The sequence below is a fragment of the Haematobia irritans genome, chromosome 2, assembly GCF_050003625.1.
Source record: "Haematobia irritans isolate KBUSLIRL chromosome 2, ASM5000362v1, whole genome shotgun sequence".
Classification (NCBI taxonomy): Eukaryota; Metazoa; Arthropoda; class Insecta; order Diptera; family Muscidae; genus Haematobia; species Haematobia irritans.
In genome coordinates, this window is record NC_134398.1 from 148,402,799 (window position 1) to 148,423,468 (window position 20,670).

A 20,670-nucleotide genomic window follows, 5' to 3' on the forward strand; every position below is an offset into this window, starting at 1 on the left:
TTTTTTCAAAATTTAATTTCTGTAGGAAATTCTGTCAAGATTTTATTTTTATAGAAAATTTGTCAATATTTTACTTCTACACAAAATTCTGCCAAATTTTTATTTCTTTAGAAAATTTTGTCAAAATTTTATTTCTATAGAAAATGTTGTCAAAATGTTATTTCTATAGAAAATTTTCTCAAAAATTTACTTTTATAGAAAATTTTGTCGAAAAGTTTTGTCAAAATTTTATTTCTGTCAAGATTTTATTTTCATAGAAAACTTTGTCAATATTTTATTTCTATACAAAATTCTGCCAAATTTCTATTTCTTTAGAAAATTTTGTAAAAATGTATACTATAGAAAATTTTTCTTTATAGAAAATTTTGTCAAAATTGCATTTCTATAGAAAATTTTGTCAAAATTTTGTTGTTTGTTGTTTTTGTCAAAATTTGATTTTTATAGAAGATTTTTTAAAAATTTGATTTCTATAGAAAATTTTGTCAAAATTTTGCTTCTATAGAAAATTGTGTCAAAATTTTATTTCTATAGAAAATTTTGTCAAAATTTTATTTCTGTGCGAACTTTTTCAAATTTTTATTTCTGTAGGAAAATTTGGCAAGATTTTATTTTTATAAAAAACTTTGTCAATATTTTATTTCTTTACGAAATTCTGCCAAATTTTTATATCTTCAGAAAATTTTGTCAAAATTTTATTTCTATAGAAAATTTTTTAAAAATTTTATGTCTATAAAAAATTTAAGTCAAAATTGCATTTCTATAGAAAATTTTGTCAAAATTGCATTTCTATAGAAAATTTTGTCAAAATTTTGTTTCTAGAAACATTTTGTCAAAATTTTATTTAAAAAAAAAACTCTTCTATTTTTTAAGATTTTTAAATCTATTTAAGATTTTTTAAAAATTTGATTTCTATAGAAAATTTTGTCAAAATTTTATTTTTATAGAAAATTTTGTCAAAATTTGATTTCGATTTAAAATTTTGTCAAAATAGTTTATTTTTGTAAAAAATTTTGTCAAAATTTAATTTCATTAGTAGATTATGTCAAAATTTTATTTCTATAGAAAATTTTGTCAAAACTTTATTTCTGTTCAAATTTTATTTCTATAGAAAGTTTTTTCAAAAGATTATTTCTATAGATTTTTTTTTAAATTTTATTTCTATAGAAAATTTTGTAGAAATTTTATTTCTATCGAAAATTTTGTCTAAATTTTGTTTCAATAGAAAATTTTGTCAAAACTTTACTTCTATAGTAGATTGTGTCAAAATTTTATTTCTATAGAAAATTTTGCCAAAAGTTTATTTCTATAGATTTTTTTTAATTTTATTTCTATAGAAAATTTTGTCAAAATTTTATTTCTATAGAAAATTTTGTCAAAATTTTATTTCTATAGAAAATTTTATTTCTATAGAAAATGTCAAAATTTTATTTCTATAGAAAATTTTGTCAAAATTTTATTTCTATCGAGAATGTTGTCAAAATTTTATTTCTATAGAAAATTTTGTCAAAATTTTATTTCTATAGAAAATTTTGTAAAAATTTTATTTCTATCGAAAATTTTGTCTAAATTTTATTTCAATAGAAAATTTTGTCAAAACTTTACTTCTATAGTAGATTGTGTCAGAATTTTATTTCTATAGAAAATTTTGTCAAAAGTTTATTTCTATAGATTTTTTTTTAATTTTATTTGTATAGAAAATTTTGTCAAAATTTTATTTCTATAGAAAATTTTGTCAAAATTTTATTTCTGTAGAAAATTTTGCCAGTATTTTATTTCTTTAGAAAATGTTTTTAACAGTTTATTTCTATAGAAAATTTTGTCAAAATTTTATTTCTATAGAAAATTTTGTCAATATTTTATTTCTTTAGAAAATGTTGTCAACATTTTATTTCTATAGACAATTTTGTAAAAATTTTATTTCTGTAGGAAATTTTGTCAAAATTTTATTTCTATAGAAAATTTTGTCAAAATTTTATTTCTATAGAAAATTTTGTCAAAATTTTATTTCTGTAGGAAATTCTGTCAAAAAATTATTTCTGTAGAAAATTTTGTCAAAATTGTATTTCTACAGAAAATTTTGTCAAAAGTTTATTTCTATAGAAAATTTTATTTCTTTAGAAAATTTTGTAAAAATGCTATTTCTATAGCAAGTTTTGTGAAAATTTTATTTTTGATTTATATTTTAGTTAATATAAAATAACTTAACGACATGGGTTTGAAATTTTCGAATTCCAATTTCGAAAATATTGTCAAAATTTTATTTCTATAGAAAATTTTGTCACAAGTTTATATCTATAGAACATTTTGTCAAAATTTTATTTCTGTGCGTATTTTTTTCAAAATTTTATTTCTGTGCGAACTTTTTCAAAATTGTATTTCTGTAGGAAATTCTGTCAAGATCTTATTTTTATAGAAAAAATTTTGTCAAAATTTTATTTTTGTAGGAAATTCTGTCAAGATTTTATATTTATAGAAAATGTTGTCAATATTTTGTCAAATTTTGTCAAATTTTTATTTCTTTAGAAAATTTTGTCAAAATTTTATTTCTGTGTCAAAAATTTATATCTATAGAAAATTTTGTCAAAAGTTTATATCTACAGAAAATTTGTCAAAATTTTATGTCTGTGCGAACTTTTTCAAAATTTTATTTCTGTAGTAAATTCGATCAAGATTTTATATTTATAGAAAACTTTGTCAATATTTTATTTCTACACAAAATTTTGTCAATTTTGTCATAATTTTATTTTTATAGAAAATTTTGTCAAAAGTTTACATCTATAGAAAATTTTGTCAAAATTTTATTTCTGTGCGAACTTTTTTCAAAATTTTATTTCTGTAGGAAATTCTGTCAAGATTTTATTTTTATAGAAAACTTTGTCAATATTTTACTTCTATGCAAAATTTTGCCAAAATTTTTATTTCTTTAGAAAATTTTGCCAAAATTTTATTTCTATCGAAAATTTTGTCAAAACGTTATTTCTATAGAAAATTTTGTCAAAATTTTATTTTGATAGAAAATTTTGTCAAAATTTAATTTCTGCGCGAACTTTTTTTAAAATTTTATTTCTGTAGGAAATTCTGTCAAGATTTTATTTTTATAGAAAACTTTGTCAATATTTTATTTCGATACAAAATTCTGCCAAATTTTTATTTCTTTAGAAAATTTTGTCAAAATTTATTCTATAGAAAATTTTATTTCTATAGAAAATTTTGCCAAAATTGCATTTCTATAGAAATTTTTTTCAAAATTTTGTTTCTAGAAAAAATTTTGTCAAAATTTTATTTTTATAGAAGATTTTTTAAAAATTTGATTTCTATAGAAAATTTTGTCAAAATTTTGCTTCTATAGAAAATTTTGTCAAAATTTTATTTCTATAGGAAATTTTGTCAAAAAAGTTTATTTCTGTAACAAATTTAGTCAAAATTTAATTTCTATAGTATATTGTGTCAAAATTTTATTTCTATAGAAAATTTTGTCACAATTTTATTTCTGTGGGAACTTTTTTCAAAATTTAATTTCTGTAGGAAATTCTGTCAAGATTTTATTTTTATAGAAAATTTGTCAATATTTTACTTCTACACAAAATTCTGCCAAATTTTTATTTCTTTAGAAAATTTTGTCAAAATTTTATTTCTATAGAAAATGATGTCAAAATGTTATTTCTATAGAAAATTTTCTCAAAAATTTACTTTTATAGAAAATTTTGTCGAAAAGTTTTGTCAAAATTTTATTTCTGTCAAGATTTTATTTTCATAGAAAACTTTGTCAATATTTTATTTCTATACAAAATTCTGCCAAATTTTTATTTCTTTAGAAAATTTTGTAAAAATGTATACTATAGAAAATTTTTCTTTATAGAAAATTTTGTCAAAATTGCATTTCTATAGAAAATTTTGTCAAAATTTTGTTGTTTGTTGTTTTTGTCAAAATTTGATTTTTATAGAAGATTTTTTAAAAATTTGATTTCTATAGAAAATTTTGTCAAAATTTTGCTTCTATAGAAAATTGTGTCAAAATTTTATTTCTATAGAAAATTTTGTCAAAATTTTATTTCTATAGAAAATTTTTTAAAAATTTTATGTCTATAAAAAATTTAAGTCAAAATTGCATTTCTATAGAAAATTTTGTCAAAATTGCATTTCTATAGAAAATTTTGTCAAAATTTTGTTTCTAGAAACATTTTGTCAAAATTTTATTTAAAAAAAAAACTCTTCTATTTTTTAAGATTTTTAAATCTATTTAAGATTTTTTAAAAATTTGATTTCTATAGAAAATTTTGTCAAAATTTTATTTTTATAGAAAATTTTGTCAAAATTTGATTTCTATTTAAAATTTTGTCAAAATAGTTTATTTTTGTAAAAAATTTTGTCAAAATTTAATTTCATTAGTAGATTATGTCAAAATTTTATTTCTATAGAAAATTTTGTCAAAACTTTATTTCTGTTCAAATTTTATTTCTATAGAAAGTTTTTTCAAAAGATTATTTCTATAGATTTTTTTTTAAATTTTATTTTTATAGAAAATTTTGTAGAAATTTTATTTCTATCGAAAGTTTTGTCTAAATTTTGTTTCAATAGAAAATTTTGTCAAAACTTTACTTCTATAGTAGATTGTGTCAAAATTTTATTTCTATAGAAAATTTTGCCAAAAGTTTATTTCTATAGATTTTTTTTAATTTTATTTCTATAGAAAATTTTGTCAAAATTTTATTTCTATAGAAAATTTTGTCAAAATTTTATTTCTATAGAAAATTTTATTTCTATAGAAAATGTCAAAATTTTATTTCTATAGAAAATTTTGTCAAAATTTTATTTCTATCGAGAATGTTGTCAAAATTTTATTTCTATAGAAAATTTTGTAAAAATTTTATTTCTATCGAAAATTTTGTCTAAATTTTATTTCAATAGAAAATTTTGTCAAAACTTTACTTCTATAGTAGATTGTGTCAAAATTTTATTTCTATAGAAAATTTTGTCAAAAGTTTATTTCTATAGATTTTTTTTTAATTTTATTTGTATAGAAAATTCTGTCAAAATTTTATTTCTATAGAAAATTTTGTCAAAATTTTATTTCTGTAGAAAATTTTGCCAGTATTTTATTTCTTTAGAAAATGTTTTTAACAGTTTATTTCTATAGAAAATTTTGTCAAAATTTTATTTCTATAGAAAATTTTGTCAATATTTTATTTCTTTAGAAAATGTTGTCAACATTTTATTTCTATAGACAATTTTGTAAAAATTTTATTTCTGTAGGAAATTTTGTCAAAATTTTATTTCTATAGAAAATTTTGTCAAAATTTTATTTCTATAGAAAATTTTGTCAAAATTTTATTTCTGTAGGAAATTCTGTCAAAAAATTATTTCTGTAGAAAATTTTGTCAAAATTTTATTTTTATAGAAAATTTTGTCAAAATTTGATTTCTATTTAAAATTTTGTCAAAATAGTTTATTTTTGTAAAAAATTTTGTCAAAATTTAATTTCATTAGTAGATTATGTCAAAATTTTATTTCTATAGAAAATTTTGTCAAAACTTTATTTCTGTTCAAATTTTATTTCTATAGAAAGTTTTTTCAAAAGATTATTTCTATAGATTTTTTTTTAAATTTTATTTTTATAGAAAATTTTGTAGAAATTTTATTTCTATCGAAAGTTTTGTCTAAATTTTGTTTTAATAGAAAATTTTGTCAAAACTTTACTTCTATAGTAGATTGTGTCAAAATTTTATTTCTATAGAAAATTTTGCCAAAAGTTTATTTCTATAGATTTTTTTTAATTTTATTTCTATAGAAAATTTTGTCAAAATTTTATTTCTATAGAAAATTTTGTCAAAATTTTATTTCTATAGAAAATTTTATTTCTATAGAAAATGTCAAAATTTTATTTCTATAGAAAATTTTGTCAAAATTTTATTTCTATCGAGAATGTTGTCAAAATTTTATTTCTATAGAAAATTTTGTCAAAATTTTATTTCTATAGAAAATTTTGTAAAAATTTTATTTCTATCGAAAATTTTGTCTATATTTTATTTCAATAGAAAATTTTGTCAAAACTTTACTTTTATAGTAGATTGTGTCAAAATTTTATTTCTATAGAAAATTTTGTCAAAAGTTTATTTCTATAGATTTTTTTTTAATTTTATTTGTATAGAAAATTTTGTCAAAATTTTATTTCTATAGAAAATTTTGTCAAAATTTTATTTCTGTAGAAAATTTTGCCAGTATTTTATTTCTTTAGAAAATGTTTTTAACAGTTTATTTCTATAGAAAATTTTGTCAAAATTTTATTTCTATAGAAAATTTTGTCAATATTTTATTTCTTTAGAAAATGTTGTCAACATTTTATTTCTATAGACAATTTTGTAAAAATTTTATTTCTGTAGGAAATTTTGTCAAAATTTTATTTCTATAGAAAATTTTGTCAAAATTTTATTTCTATAGAAAATTTTGTCAAAATTTTATTTCTGTAGGAAATTCTGTCAAAAAATTATTTCTGTAGAAAATTTTGTCAAAATTGTATTTCTACAGAAAATTTTGTCAAAAGTTTATTTCTATAGAAAATTTTATTTCTTTAGAAAATTTTGTAAAAATGCTATTTCTATAGCAAGTTTTGTGAAAATTTTATTTTTGATTTATATTTTAGTTAATATAAAATAACTTAACGACATGGGTTTGAAATTTTCGAATTCCTCGTATATGCCATCTCTATGTGATGGGCAGCTTTTTCAATCGATTTAAATTGAAACCTGCCATTGTTATTATGAGTAAACACTGCTAAAGCACCCCCGTGGAGTCTTTTGTTTTGTTTATTTATGCTGACTATGGGGAAAATGCGAAATATTGAGTTTTTGTCTCTTAGTACGAATAAAGACGAACTAACGAAAAGCCAACAAAATCACAAAGAGGAAAGAAAGCAAATACAATTTGAATTTTTCAGCCATCCGATTATTCCGCGTATTTTGTTTGAATTGTTTTTGTTGGTTTTACGTTGCTGGGTTACCAGTTATTAACAACTAAAGAGAGAGACTGAGAGTGAGAGAGTTTAATTTTATACACAACTTGTATGCTATGGATATTCGTATCCAAGTTTGAAACGATCATATTTGCACTGATACAGTGAGTTGGAAAAGAATGACAACCAATGAGACTATTTAGAATAGATTCCTTTGCCAGTACATGAAAAAGACACCCATTAGTAAAATAGCAATTCTTATATTTGTCGATATTCCAGGAAGATTGCTGGTTCATTTCCTACTTCATCCAGAAAAGCATGCAATTTTCATGCTTAAATAAACTACATAGGAATAAATTTTCATCGGAGGATTGATCCGGACATGTTCGATGCTGCAAATCCACGCAATCTGTGAGGAGAATTAGCATGTTGATGGTTGACTGACAACCTGCTGCAAACCTAAACCATTGCTAAAAATTAATCTTGAACTTGGATGTTGGAAATTTGACGTTGGAAAAGGATGGTTAGCCATGTAATGATCTAAACAGCATGCAATATTTTGCCTTTCAAAGAGGAAAAACTAGTGTACCAACCAGGGATGCAAAATAAGGTGTTTTTCAATTGTAAGAACAGGAACAAAAAATTGCTCATTTTGGTTTCACATTGTGCCTATTTTTAAAAATAATGAATGAAATAGCAAATCCAAACTGAATTTAAAATAATAAAAACAAGTATATACAGTAGTAAATTCGACCGGGCCGAATCTTAAATACCCACCATCATGAATCAAATATAATAGTTCGCTTTCAAAACTCTTCGTCGGTGCGGGTATCTTGATAATATATGTAGGATTTAAGGAGGTTTGATGACAGATACTATCCCAAGCAGATCAATTCAACCAATACACTTCCCGAAGATACATTTAAAGATTCTACCTATGAAGACTAGGTCAGATTCTGGATTTGTAAGAACCAATTTTGTTTGAATTTTAGAGAAATCATAAACATATTGTGTAAATTATGAAAAAACCTTGATTTGAAATCTTAAATCCGTAGATTTTTACCGCCGTTATTTAAATGATAACGAGGAGTAAAATCTGGAAATTTTACTTTTAGTTTCATGGACCAATACTAAAAATTTTCGACACACCTCTTAATGTTCCTCAAATACCTCTAAAATTCAAATTTCAGACAAATTGGGTAAAAACTACGAAATCTAAAATCGGGCGATCACTCAGTAAGGGGGCTAACCAAAACTTGGACCGATACGGTCTAGATTTCTTATTTCTGGCAAATTGGATAAAAACTACGAATTCTATAATTCCATGAAGTAAAATAGGGAGATCGGTCTATATGGGTGGCTACAACGAAACATGGACCGATACACGCCATTTTCTGCACATCTATTTGTAGTCCTAAAATACATCTCGATTTTCAATTTTAGGCAAATCGAATAAAAACTACGGTTTCTAGAAGCTCAAGACCCCAAATGGGGGTATCGGTTTATATGGGAGATATATCAAAACTTGGACCGATACTCCCCATTTTCGACACACCTATTTGTGGTCTTTAAATAGCTCTAGATTTTCAATTTCAAGCAAATCGGATAGAAAATACAGTATCTAGACGCCCAAGAAGTAAAATCGGGAGATCGGTCTATATGGGGGCTATACCAAAACATCAACCGATACTCCGAAACATCATTTTCGACACACCTATTTCCGGTTATAAAATACCTCTAGATTTCAAATTTCAGGCAAATCGGATAGTAAATACAGTTTCTAGAAGCCCAAGAAATAAAATCTGAAGATCGGTCTATATGGGGGCTGTACGAAAACATGGACCCATACGAGCCATTTTCGACACACCTCTTTATGGTCCCAATACACCTCCAGATTTCCAATTTCAAATCGGGCAAATCGGGTTGTAAATGCAGGTTTTAGACGCCCAAGAAGTAAAATCGGGAGATCGGTCTATATGGGGTCTATACCAAAATATGGACCGGTACACCCTATTTTCGGCACACCAATCTTTGGTCCTAAAATACCTCTAGATTTTCAATTTCAGGCAAATTGGATAAAAAATACAGTTTCTGGACGCCCAAGAAGCATAATCCGGAAATCGGTCTATATGGGGGCTATACCAAAACATGGACCGATAGGCACAATTTTCGGCAAACTCTTTGATGGTCCTAAAATACCTCTAGATTTCCAATTTCAGGCAAATTCGATAAAAACTACGGGTTTTAAAGGGGACTATATCAAAACTTGGACCGATATAGCCCATCTTCGAACTTGACCTGCCTGCAAACAATACACGAATCTGTGCCAAATTTCAGGACGTTAGCGCCATTGTTGAAGGCTGTAGCGTGATTACAACAGACAGACAGACGGACATCGTTATATCGTCTTAGAATTTCTCCCTGATCAAGAATATATATACTTTATATAGTCGGTAATCGATATTTCGATGTGTTACAAACGGAATGATAAACTTATTATACCCCCATCACAATTCTATGGTGGCGGATATAAAAATAATGGGGTGCATATGATGTGTATTTTACTCACGTGAGCCACGACAATTTCGTGTCACGTGTACACCTCTACTCCATAGTAACGAGAAGACGAGTATTAAGATTACCAAGGCCGTTTTGTGCGTAGATCGATCATGGATTCAATCACAGACGATGGCTATTCAAAATCGATGCTGCTGGTAACTTAAATGAAGCTTAGCCATCTTGTTGAGATATTTGCGACAGTCGACCCTTTCTTGAGTTGAGGGTTTAATGTCGGTATATGATAATATACATGGTAGCTGTTACGTAATACAACAAAGAAAGGGCTAAATGTTTTAATTTTTGTCTTAATTTTATTGTTCCACAGGAAAAATGTCGTAAATAACAAAACAATTCAGAAACAGTCTAGATTTGTAGGAATTATGCCCTTTATAGGTCGAAAAAGGCATCACACGCTACACGAAAGTGCATCTGCAGTATATTGGCCTATACCCGGCGAAGCGGCGTCTTGAGATAGGTTAGATTAGATGGCAGCCCGATGTATCAAGCTCACTTAGACCACTCAGTCCATTGTAATACCACATTGGTGAACTTCTCTATTATCACTGAGTACTGCCCGATTCCATGTAAAGCTCAATGACAAGGGACCTTCTTTTTGTAGCCGAGTCCGTTCCACATTGCAGTGAAACCACTTAGAGACATTTTGAAACCCTCAGAAATGTCACCAGCATTACTGAGATTTGGATAATCCACCGCTGAAAAACTTTTTTTGGTGTTCGGTCGAAGCAGGAATCGAACCCACGACCTTGTGTATTCAAGGCGGGCATGCTAACTATTGCACCATGCTAACCATTGCACCAGGGTGTCTCTCTCAGACACACTTGTTTTCTTATTATAATCGCAACCAATTTACCACTTCATTTGGAAGTCACAATGGACCAGCCAAATATTGAACAATTATATACGGCCCTAAGTTCGGCCAGGCCGAAGCCTATGTACCCCCCCCCCATGGATTGCGTTGAAACTTCTACTGAAGACTGTCATCCACAATCGAATTACTTGGGTTGCGTTAACACTTGCCGATGGCAAGGTATAACTTCCTAACACCGTAATATATACCACATAGTACATGCGTGGTATATATTAAACTAACAAAGGCCGATTAAATACGTATATAATTAAGTATACAGTTTCTATAGAAATAAAATTTTGACAAAATAAAATTTTGACAAAATAAAATTTTGACAAAATAAAATTTTGACAACATTTTCTATAGAAGTACAATTTGGAAAAAAATTTCTATAGAAATAAAATTTTGTCAGAATACGTTGTATATACTAAACTAAAAAAGTCCAATTAAATACGTATATAATTAAGTTTAAATTTTCTATAGAAATAAAATTTTGACAAAATGTTCTATAGAAATAAAATTTTGACCAATTTTTCTATAGAAATAAAATGTTTACAAAAATTTCTATAGAAATAACATTTTGACAATGTTTTCTATAAAAATAAAATTTTGGTAGATTATTTTTGGCTCGAGTGGCAACCATGGTTATGAACCGATAAGGACCAATTTTTGTGTGATTGGGGATCGCCTATATATAACTATAGACTGGTATGGACCAATTTTGGCATGGTTATTAGCGGCTATATATAATTATGGACCGATATGGACCAATTCTTGCGTGTTTTTTGGAGACCACATTCTAACACCACGTTCCAAATTTCAACCGGATCGGATGAATTTCGCTCCTCCAAGAGGCTCCGGAGGACAAATCTGGGGATCGATTTATATGGGGGCTATATATAATTATGGACCGATATGGACCTATTCTTGCATGGTTGTTAGAGACCATATACTAACACCACGTACCCAATTTCAACCGGATCGGATGAATTTTGCTCATCTAAGAGGCTCCGGAGGTCAAATCTGGGGATCGGCTTATATGGGGGCTATATACAATTATGGACCGATATGGACCAATTTTGGCATGGATGTTAGAGACAATATATTAACACCACGGACCTAATTTCACTCGGATCGGATGACTTTTGCTCCTCTAAGAGGCTCCGGAGGTCAAATCTGGGGATCGGTTTATATGGGGGCTATATATAATTATGGGCCGATGTGGACCAATTTTTGCATGGTCATTAGAGAACATAAACCAACACCATGTACCAAATTTTAGCCGGATCGGATGAAATGTGCTTCTCTTAGAGGCTCCGCAAGCCAAATCGGGGGATCGGTTTATATGGGGGCTATATATAATTATGAACCAATATGGACCAATTATTGCATGGTTGTTAGAGACCATATACTAACACCATGTACCAAATTTCAGCCGGATAGGTTGAAATTTGCTTCTCTTAGAGCAATCGCAAGCCAAATTGGATGGTCCGTTTATATGGGGGCTATACGTAAAAGTGGACCGATATGGACCAATTTCTGCATGGTTGTTAGAGACCGTATACTAATACCATGTACCAAATTTCAGCCGGATCAGATGAAATTTGCTTCTCTTAGAGCAATCGCAAGCCAAATTAGGGGGTACGTTTATATGGGGGCTATACGTAAAATTGGACCGATATGGATCAATTTTTGCATGGTTATTAGAGACCATATACTAATACCATGTACCAAATTTCAGCCGGATCGGATGAAATTTGCTTCTCTTAGAGCAATCGCAAACCAAATTTGGGGGTCCGTTTATATGGGGGCTATACGTAAAAGTGGATCGATATGGCCCATGTGCGATACCATCCGACCTACATCAATAACAACTACTTGTGCCAAGTTTCTTGTTTCATTCGGAAGTTAGCGTGATTTCAACAGACGGACGGATGGACGGACGTGCTCAGATCGACTCAGAATTTCACCACGACCCAGAATATATATACTTTATGGAGTCTTAGATCAATATTTCGATGTGTTACAAACGGAATGACAAAGTTAATATACCCCCATTCTATGGTGGAGGGGTATAAAAATAAAGTACTAATGGATCTTTGTCTAGGGGCCAACTTAACTTCCTTCCAATTGGAGAACTTTTTTCAATTTCAAAAAGTCGGTCAACCGGGGTATCACCCTCCAAGACCGAATGTAAAAAATGAGTCACCCTATTCAATCATCCTCTAAGCCCCTGGAAGAATTCATAATATATAAGTTCTGTCGTGTACGGAGGTTAGAGTTTATTCCAGACTCAGACTATTCAGTCCATTGCGATACCACATTAAATACCTATTACATAGAAGCATTTCTATTTTTACAGTTGAACCCACCTGATTATTTTCTTCTGTCCAACCAACTTGATTGTTCCAAAAAAATTAGTAAATTTCCTAAGTTAACATTTTCCAGGTCCGCCAGTAATCTAAAGCTGTATGTCCTTAAAATTCGCTTACTCCCTATAAAAATTGCAGGACAATCACACAAGAGGTGTTTAATTGATTTCTTTTCCTTCTCCACGTCAATAGTTTTTGTAAACTCGTCTATCAGGCATGATCCCGTTAAAGCAGATATCAGGAGCGAGATCTGACGTCTTGAGAACACTAGCATATCTAGCGTGCGGTTTAAGTTTAGATGGGGCCATATTTCCTTAGTGTCGTTGCAACTCTTACAAGTCTCCTATCATAAAAGCCTTCTCACGCAGGTAGCCAGAGACATACCAACTGATTCTAATTCCTCTGAAATATGTAAGGTAGTTCCTAAACGCTTTGCAGTTCCCTGGTATATTCCAAGCACCCATATTAGGTGTGTATTGCACTGCTCAGCCATTTCGTTGGGAGATTTGCGGCAGTCTATGGCCCGGAACAGATAGATATGGATTTAATTATTTTAAATACCAAATTAAATTAAATAATAATAAATTGCACTAAGTTGTGAATCTAGTTTAAAATTTAAACTTTCAGTCTATGGGCCGGAACAGACAAAAAAATCGGTTTTTATATTGTATAGATAGATATGGATTTAATTATTTTAAATACCAAATTAAATTAAATAATAATAAATTGCACTAAGTTATGAATCTAGTTTAAAATTTAAACTGTCTGTCGCAATTGTTACCCTACCCAAGTCTATCGATCGTAACTCATATTTTCCTTTGATAAAAGCAAACTCAAACAAAACAAACAAAATCGTCTGTTTTCTCATCGCAATATTTGAAACCGGAACAGGTCTTAACCGGGTGTCCGTGGGCAACGAAAAGAAGAGCAAGAACCTGTTCTCGAGATAGAAGTGAAAATTCCATTTGAGAAATAATTGTTAAGGTAGGCTTAAACCCTAGAAAAACTGTATGATCAAACCCTGTTGCAGGTTGTCAACGAACTTTGGTAGGTTGTGTCTAAATTTTGCATTTCTTTTAATTTGCTTTTGCAAATTTTACTTTAACGCTATCATACAAAAATTCTCTTTTGTATTTGCTTTCGGTTGCATGGGGCCTTTTTATGGCTATGGTAACATGCTAACACATACTCTTGACTCTTTATTGGTGAGGAGGTGGGGGTTTCGATTAACTATCTTTTCCATTCACCGGTCTTTCATTTGTCTCTCTGTAATTTGTTGTTGTTGTTGTTGGTTTTGTTGTCTTAACTACATGGTATGAGGTATTTTTGCTCTAGCATGTTGTCTCCTTAACTCTAAGCTAGGTAGGTAGGTAGGAAGGTTGGCTATGTGTTTGTGTTTGGCTTAGCGATTTTGTATTTGCGCTCACCTTAAGTGAGCGATTTTAGTGCAGTGCTTACTTAAATTAGTTTAGTTAGTGACGAGATTTCAAGCGTTCAACTTGTGTTTTTTTCCGGGGTTTCTTCTCTCATTTTCACGAAAAACAAAACGCCCCTCGTAGCTGCGGTGTTTAACTCAAGAAATTTTAAATAAACGGTTGGTGAAAGATTTGTTGCGCTTGAATGAACCAAACATAGTTGTGTTTTTTTTTGTTGCGCAAAATATTTGTTTCTGATTGTTTTCACCTGTGGTAATAATGCAAATGATTGTAGAAAAAAAATTCTTGTACATATAGTTTTTTAAATTGCTACTAAAATTAGTGATTTTCTACTGTAAACTGCAATAATATACCTTACTAGTTATAATACTAAAATCCATACCGATTTTTGCGAAAAAATTATAATAATACAATATAATAAAAATAAAAATATAAATATTAAAAATTAATATATATTTAAACAAATTCTTTATGTGGAAAAATTTGAACTAAAATTGTATTGAAAACATTACAAAAATTAATTTAAAATTTTCATATATATTACAAATATATTGAAGTGGAAAAGTATTAAATTCTCCGCGGCGAATAAATTGTCAATCAAATTAAAATGAAACTAAAGTAAATTAAACTAAAATAAATTAAATTAAGTTTGAATTTATATTACATTTAATTAATTTAAATAAAAAAGTATATTATATAAAATAAAATAAATAATATTCCTATGTGAAAAGATACTAAAATTTTATAGAAAAAAAAAAAATTTTAATAAAAAACATAATCTAACAATCTATCAAAAAAAAAAAATAATTTAATTAATTTAAATAAAAAAGTATATTATATAAAATAAAATAAATAATATCCCTATGTGAAAATATACTAAAATTGTATAGAACTAAAAAATAGTCCACAAATCTATAAAAAAAAACAGAGTTTCCATATTTAAAAAATTATTGATGACAATAAAACTAATAATAATAATAACCATAATTAAAAAATTTATTTCCTGCTTGGAAATAAAATACCGGGATTTTCTACCGGTAAAAATAAAATTACAACTAAAGTAAATTAAATTAAACTTAAATAAATTATATTATGTTTTAATAAACTAAGAAACAAAAAACAGGTTGCATTAAATTAAATAAAATTTAATTAATCTAAATAAAAAAATTAAATTAAATTAGATAATATGAAATAAATGTAATTCCTCATATGTGAAGAGAAACTAAAATTGTATAGCAAAAAAATTGTTTTAATTAAAAAATTGTTAATTAAAAAAAAAAATAATCTTACATCTATCAAAAAAAAAATCAATTTAATTAACTTAAATGAAAAATTATATTATATAAAATAAAATAATTATTATCCCTCATATATGAAATGAAAACAAAATTGTATTGAAACCAAAAAAAAAAAAAAATAGTCTAGCAATCTATCAAGGTATCTTAAAATCTCCCAACACCATCTTCTAAATTGTATGTAAGTCCATACGTGGTATATATTAAATCAAAAAAGATCGACACAATACGTATATAATTCAGTTTGACAAAGTAGATATAAAATTTTGACAAAATTTTCTATAGAAAGAAAATTTTGACAAAAATTTCTACAGAAATAAAATTTTAACAAAATTTTCTATAGAAATAAAAATTTTGACAAAATTTTCTATGGAAAGAAAATTTTGACAAAAATTTCTACAGAAATAAAATTTTAACAAAATTTTCTATAGAAATAAACTTTTGACAAAATATTCTATAGAAATAAAATCTTGGTAGATTATTTTTGGCTAGAGTGGCAACCATGATTATGAACCGAATAAAATTTGAACAAAATTTTCTATAGAAATAAAATTTTGACAAAATTTTCTATAGAAATAAAATTTTGACAAAATTTTATATATAAATAAAATTTTGACAAAATTTTATATATAAATAAAATTTTGGTAGATTATTTTTGGCTCTAGTGGCAACCATGATTATGAACCGATATGGACCAATTTTTGTGTGATTGGACAAATTTTGGTATGGTTGTTAGCGACCATATACTAACACCACGTTCCTAATTTGAACCGGATAGGAAGAATTTTGCTCCTCCAAGAGGCTCCGGAGGTCAAATCTGGAGAACGTTTTATATGGACCAATACTGGCACGGTTGTTAAAGATCAAAATTACAACCGGATTGGATGAAATTTGCTTCTCTTGGAGACTTCGCAAGTCAAATCTGGGGATCGGCTTATATGGGGGCTATATATAATTATGGACCGATGTGGACCAATTTTTGCATGGTTGTTAGAGACCATATACTAACACCATGTACCAAATTTCCGCCGGATCGGATGAAATTTGCTTCTCTTAGAGGCTCCGCAAGCCAAATCTGGGGATCGGCTTATATGGGGGCTATATATAATTATGGACCGATGTGGACCAATTTTTGCATGGTTGTTAGAGACCATATACTAACACCATATACTAACACCATGTACCAAATTTCCGCCGGATCGGATGAAATTTGCTTCTCTTAGAGGCTCCGCAAGCCAAATCTGGGGATCGGTTTATATGGGGCTATATATAATTATGCACCGATGTGGACCAATTTTTGCATGGTCATTAGAGACCATATACTAACACCATGTACCAAATTTCAGCCGGATAGGATGAAATTTGCTTCTCTTAGAGGATCCGCAAGCCAAATCTGGGGATCGGTTTATATGGGGGCTATATATAATTATGGACCGATGTGGACCAATTTTTGCATGGTTGTTAGAGACCTAATACTAACACCATGTACCAAATTTCAGCCGGATCGGATGAAATTTGCTTCTCTTAGAGGGTCTGCAAGCCAAATTCGGGGGTCCGTTTATATGGGGGCTATACGTAAAAGTGGACCGATATGGCCCATTTGCAATACCATCCGACCTACATCAATAACAACTACTTGTGCCAAGTTTCAAGTCGATAGCTTGTTTCGTTGGGAAGTTAGCGTGATTTCAACAGACGGACGGACATGCTCAGATCGACTCAGAATTTCACCACGACACAGAATATTTTATTTATGGTGTCTTAGAGCAATATTTCGATGTGTTACAAACGGAATGACAAAGTTAATATACCCCCCATCCAATGGTGGAGGGTATAAAAATATCTTAAATTAAATTAGATAATATGAAATAAATCTAATATGTGAAAAGAAACTAAAATTGTGAAGCAAAAAAATTCTTTTTCATTAAAAAAATGTGTTTTTTAATTTAAAAAAAATAAAAAAATTCAATTTAATTTAAATGAAAAATTATATTATATAAAATAAAATAATTATTATCCCTCATATATGAAATGAAAACAAAATTGTATTGAAACAAAAAAATAGTCTAGCAATCTATTAAAAAAAACCGAGTTTTCAAAAAAAAAAATATATTGAAAACAATAACACTAATAATAATAATAACTATAATTAATAAATTTATTTCCTGCCTGGACATAAAGTACCGGGATTTTCTACCGGTAAAAATAAAATAATACTAAATTAAATTAAATTAAACTTAAATAAATTATATAATGTTTTAATAAACTAACGAAAACTAGTTTGCATTAAATAGTATTTAATTAATTTAAATAAAAACAATATGTATTAAATTAAATTAGATAATATGATATAAATGTTATTCCTCATATGTGAAAAGAAACTAAAATTTTATCGCAAAAAAAAAGAAACTAAAATTATATCACAAAAAAACTTTTTTGAATTAAAAAAAAATAATCTATCAAAAAATAATAATAATAATAAATAAAATACAAATTGATTGAAGGAAATAAAATTAAAATTATTAATAATTAATAATTAATAAATTTTTCTCCTTCATGGAAATAAAACACCGCTATAAGTGATAAGAGAGTAGATCACCACTGTCGTATCACAATGGACTGAATAGTCCATTGAAGTGAGCCTGAAATATGGGGCTGCCAATATGACTAACCTAACCTACTATAAGGTTAAGTATTGCAAATAAAATACTTGATACCAATCTACACATGCCTGACTATACATGTTTCATCGCTGACTAATTCAAATTTCCATAGCCTTTAGTGTAGATCTGACGGGGTTAAGAGATTCCTTTTTTAGTTTTATATAATAATTTTCTTATGGAAACGGTGGAGCCACCGTGGTGCAATGATTAGCATGCCCTCCTTGCATACACAAGGTTGTGGGTTCGATTCCTGCTTCGACCGAACACCAAAAAGTTTTTCAGCGGTGGGTTATCCCACCTCAGTAATGCTGGTGACATTTCTGAGGGTTTCATAGCTTCTCTAAGTGGTTTCACTGGAATGTGGAACGCCTTTCGGACTCGGTTATAAAAAGGAGGTCCCTTGTCATTGAGATTAACATGGAATCGGGCAGCACTCAGTGACAAGAGAAAAGTTCACCACTATCGTATCACAATAGACTGAATAGTCTAAGTGAACCTGATACATCGGGCTGCCACCTAACCTATCCTAACCTAAGGAAACGATAAATATGCTTCCCAAAGGCTATAGAAATTCGAATTAGCCAGCGATGTAACATGCACAAAAACAATTTCAAGAAAATTTTTCCAATTAAAATTTTAATTGAGTTTTAAAAATTATCCAATTAAAAATTTAATTGATTCAACAAAGTTTTTAATTGGATCAATTAATTTTTTAATTGGATAAATTAATTTTTTTATTGATACTATCATTTCTGTGATTGAAGACAATTAAAAAAGTAATTGAATCAATTAATTTCGTGATTGAATCAGAAATTTGTGTGTGTGTCACATTTTTGTTTTCTAATATCTCCAATTAACTTCCAAGGTATAACTTTTACCCCCATTTTCATGAAGCTCCGTTAGTGCTACGTTAGCTAACGAACTTTTAAACCGTACTATGTACATATCTGTTATTTTGCCTATATATTCCATATGCCAGTTAGGAACTTAACTGCTAAAAATTTTTCAATTAAAGTTAACCGGAGACAAGATATTTCGATTTTACTTTCTGTTAACTGGGAGTTAAAGTCTAACGGAGATACATGAAAATGGCCGTTAAACTACCCAGAAAAAATTTCACGAAAATTTTTCCAGTTAAAGTCTTAATTGAGTTTTAAAAAATATTCATTTAAAATTTTAATTGAGCCTGATTTTTTTAATTGAAACAAAAATTAATAGTATCAATTAATTTTTATACCCTCCACCATAGGATGGGAGTATATTAACTTTGTCATTACGTTTGTAACACGAAATAACATCGAAATATAGCTCTAAGACCCCATAAAGTATATATATTCTGGGTCGTGGTGAAATTCTGAGTAGATCTGAGCATGTCCGTCCGTCCGTCTGTTGAAATCACGCTAACTTTCGAACGAAACAAGTCGATAGGACTTGAAACTTGGCACAAGTAGTTGTTATTGATGTAGGTCGGATGGTATTGCATATAAACGGACCCCCAAATTTGGCTTGCGGGGACTCTAAGAGAAGCAAATTTCATCCGATCCGGCCGAAATTTGGTACATGGTGTTAGTATATGGTCTCTAACAACCATGCAAAAATTGGTCCATATCGGTCCATAATTATATATAGCCTCCATATAAACCGATCCCCAGATTTGACCTTCGGAGCCCCTTGGAAGAGCAAAATTCATCCGATTCGGTTGAAATTTGGTACATGGTGTCAGCATGTGGTCTCTAATGACCATGCAAAAATTGGTCCACATCGGTCGATAATTATACATAGCCCCCATATAAACCGATCCACCGATGTGGCTTGCGTAGCCTCTAAGAGAAGCAAATTTCATCCGATCCGGCTGAAATTTTGTACATGGTGTTAGTATATGGTCTCTAACGACCATCTTAAATCGTTTTTTGGTCCATTCGGTCCATAATTATATATAGCCCCCATATAAACCGATCCCCAGATTTGACCTTCGGAGCCCCTTGGAAGAGCAAAATTCATCCGATTCGGTTGAAAATTGGTACGTGATGTTAGTATATGGTATCCAACAACCATGCAGGAATTTGTTCATATCAATCCATAATTATATATAGCCCCCATATAAACCGATCCCCAGATTTGACCTCCGGTGCCTTTTGGAGAAGCAAAATTCATCCGATCTGCTTGAAATTTGTTACGTGGTGGTAGTATATGATATTTAACAACCATGCCAAAAGTGGTCCATATCAGTCCATAATCATATATAGCCCCCATAGAAACCGATCCCGAGATTTGGTTTTGGAGCCTCTTGGAGGAGCAAATTTCATCCGAGTCAGTTGAAATTTGGTACATTGTGCTAATATATGGCCGTTAACAACTATGCCTAACTAGGTCCATATCGGTCTATAGTTATATATAGCCCTCAAATAAATCGATCCCCAATCACACAAAAATTGATCCATATCAAGTTCATAATTGTATATAGCCCACATATAAGCGACCCCCATATTTCAATTCTGGCTCGCTACGACAAAAGTCCATATCGATTC

At 28.5% G+C, this 20,670-nt stretch overlaps 1 protein-coding gene across 1 annotated transcript in view; it reads left to right on the plus strand.

Annotated features, from left to right (window-relative positions):
* The first annotated feature begins 14,227 nt into the window (after nt 1–14,227).
* LOC142226517 (uncharacterized) overlaps nt 14,228–20,670 on the plus strand; it is a 362,899-nt gene continuing 356,456 nt past the window's right edge. Inside the window, exon 1 of the mRNA XM_075296575.1 lies at nt 14,228–14,342. The gene's annotated coding sequence lies outside the window, so the exon portion shown is untranslated. The remainder of the gene's footprint in view (nt 14,343–20,670) is intronic.